This window comes from Apaloderma vittatum, unplaced genomic scaffold, assembly GCF_000703405.1.
Source record: "Apaloderma vittatum isolate BGI_N311 unplaced genomic scaffold, ASM70340v1 scaffold3336, whole genome shotgun sequence".
Classification (NCBI taxonomy): domain Eukaryota; kingdom Metazoa; phylum Chordata; class Aves; order Trogoniformes; family Trogonidae; genus Apaloderma; species Apaloderma vittatum.
In genome coordinates, this window is record NW_009722131.1 from 6,683 (window position 1) to 10,149 (window position 3,467).

The 3,467-nt window shown below is 42.5% G+C and overlaps 1 pseudogene; it reads left to right on the forward strand.

The window, feature by feature from the left end:
* Positions 1-1,122: 1,122 nt before the first annotated feature.
* Positions 1,123-2,053, forward strand: LOC104269895 (annotated as a pseudogene).
* Positions 2,054-3,467: the final 1,414 nt, after the last annotated feature.

Consider the following 3,467-nt stretch of genomic DNA (forward strand, 5'->3'; position numbering starts at 1 on the left):
GATAAGACGTTTCTTGTACACAAGATGTGCCTGGGAGTGAATGGGAGAGTGTGATCAAAACAGACCCGGGAACGTCTGTTCTCCCGGTGTGATAAGAGAGTGACTGAAGGAGTATATGAGCGAATAACAACCCTGGCTGCATAGTCTGGTCTCCTGTTTGTAACCCATAAATACTGCTTCTAGCTAATGAACTTTATCTTAGCTTCTCTCAAGAGCTGAGTCCGTGCCTTTCAGCCTGCCACAATTCTAAGGCAGAACATTCACAAGAGGCTGCAGGAATCCATTGTGATTTTTTCTCTGCACTACTCAAGGGAGATTGCCTCCACTAAAGATACCCTGCAGTGGGAGTCAGATGTTTAACTGTGTATGTTTAGAGTTTTGAGATGCCCTAAGGCTGCCGACACATTTCCATGAGGTTGTGCGTTACCTGCCACCTTCCGAGAAGTGGAGTCCAGGCGGGGCAGTACCAGGACATCTCAACTGGCACTTTCTGACTCCCTTTAGGCACCACGACCCCACTACCAAAGGCTGATCAGTCACACCCCATGAAAAATAACACTAACAGCTGTAAACAACATTAGGAGAAATACTCTGAAAGCTTCACGTTGAGTCACTGCAGACACATTAAGACTCACATTTCTATCTGCATCTTCTTCTAAAGGAAAACATGTTACACAACATTTGCATAATGGACATTATGGGATCCCATGCATTTATATAAACAGGTATAGACGTATGAAGAGGAATATAAATGTGTTTTGAAATAATGCTAAGAAACATGGACAGTGTTTGTATAAAGATATGTACATATGGTTAAGCATATAATATTGATAATATACATGACATGCATATCTCAAACATATATAGGCTACAGGCATATAAATCTATGTACATGTTCTTATCCCTGTGTGTTACCTAGGCATGTACATTGTATATGGAACTATGATCACAGGGGCTCTTGTTTCTGAGTCGTAGTTTGGTCCATCATGTGGGATTCATACATTTTGTTTTCAGTGACCAAAATGTGTTCAGGGCAACTGTGAAATTCAGAGAGCAGAGACAAGTCTCAACCCAAGCCCTTGACCTTCCCTTCACAGCTTTCACCAACCCGTTGGAAAGAAAATGCCCAACCAACGCAGTGTGACAGAGTTTATTCTCCTGGGACTCTCTGATTCTTGAGAACTGCAGATATTCCACTTTGCGGTATTTCTGGGGATTTATCTGGTTTCTGTGGTGGGAAACTTCCTCATCATTTTGGTCATAGCTGTCAATAATCACCTTCACACCCCCATGTACTTCTTCTTGGTGAATTTGTCCACCGCAGACCTTTCAATCATCTCTGTCATCCTCCCTAAGGCCATCACCAATTTTCTGTTGAATACCACAGTCGTCATCTACCCTGGCTGTGCTGCCCAAGTCTTTTTCTTCCACAGCTTTGATGCTGCTGATCTTGCTTTACTCACTGCCATGGCCTATGACCGTTACATCGCCATCTGCAAACCTCTCCACTACACGGCAATCCTGAAGGGGACTACTTGCATCTGTATGGCCGCCACAGCATGGCTCAGCTGCATCCCTTACTCTGCTCTCCACACCTGGAGTGTCTTTCATTTATCCTTCTGCAAGTCCAACAGCATTCACCAGTTCTTTTGTGAGGTTCCACAGCTTCACAAGCTCTCCTGCTCTGATTCATACTTCAGTGAAGTTGGGGTTCTGACCTTTAGTTTCCTTGTAGCCATCATATGTTTTACTTTTGTAACTGTGTCCTATATTCAGATTTTCACGGTGGTCTTGAGAATTCCGGTCAAGGTAAACCAGCATAAAGCTTATTCAACCTGCATCCCTCATCTCGTCGTGGTCTCCTTGTTTGTTGTCACCAGCTCTTTCGCCTATCTTAAGCCTGTCTCTGACTCTCCATCAGCCCTGGATCTCACAGCTTCTGTACTCTCTGCTGCCACCAGTGATAAATCCAGTCATCTGCACCATGAGGAACAATGACATCAAAGCTGCCATGTGAAAATTAACTGACCGCAGATTATTGTGCAAAAATTGATAATCAATCTTTCTTCATTAGGCTTCATCTGTGTTCTTGGCAATGAACACTTCCTTTTCCAGTTACAGATGGTTTGTATCACTGGGTCCTGAGGATAATATCGACCTTTTTTTGAGGAAAATTTTTTTAATATTTATTTTTGCAGGCAATTCTGACTTAGTGATAGCAGCAGCTTTTGCAGAATGAGGTATCATAATGGAAGAAATCCAGGGAAATGCTCACAAACATTTTACACGTGCCTGCTTGCCTGTGTCTCTGTCTCACTTTCCCTTTCCCTTATATACGCTTCTGGAGCATAATTTAGGATTGAGGTGTTGTGGAAAACGTGCCTAAGTGTGTGTTTGTGTGTGTGTGAGAGAGAGATCACCCAGGATGTTGGGTCATTCATTTGGAAACATGATGAGAAACCCAGAAAGCTGTTTTGGTGGTGTCCATTTGGTCATGTCATACTGGAATGTTTGTTCTTTCATTATTACATCAGGTATATCAAGTACCACTGTGACTAGAGGGCAAGATGTGCATCATTTTTATCATCATTTTAAATCTAAATAAATGTCTGTGCACAAGATATGCTCTGTAACTAATCTAGACTACCTGTATAATTGCATATCTTCCTTTCTTAAGGTCAATTATCACTCCTTTCCATCTCCTCTCAACCTCACTCCCAAACCCTCATAGAATGGAATCATTTACAGCATAATTTTGAGCAGCTGAATCATTTTAATTTATTGGATATCACAAAACTTGTGTGTAATTTGAAACACTGAATCCTATTTTGGCTTTCAGATCATACAATCCCATGAGAAGAAATATGTTGTTATTGTCTTTAACTTTGCAGGGAGCATGGAGGGGTGACTCAAGTGACAAAACAGCAACATTTTAAAGGCCTTGATGTGCTGTACTGGTCTTGCAGTTGGTGTTTCTGAAGAGCATGGCTCTTACGTTGCCTTTTTTATGTTTAGTTCCCACTCAGGTAGAGGCAGTGACTTGACTCTGGTCAGCTTTGGGGCAGCCTCATTTCACAGAACTGTGACAGTATTTAAGTTGCTAAAAGACCTTTACGGTCACTGAGTCCAAACACAAATCCAACACAGTCAAGCCCACTTCTAAATCGTGTTCCTGAGCACCACACCTACGTGGTTTTTAAATATCTCCAGGGATGGTGAGTCCACCACAGCCTGTCCCAATGCTTGATAACACTTTGAGTGAAGAAATTTTTCCTAATGTCCAATCTAAACTCCCTCTGATGCAACTTGAGGCCATTTCCTCTCATCCTGTCACTTATTACTTGGTAAGAAACTGACTCCCGCCTCTCTACAACCTCCTTTCAAGTATTTGTAGAGAGGGAGAAGGTCTTCCCTCAGTCACCCTCAGCTGCTTTTCATTACACTTGTTCTGCAGACCCTTCACCAGC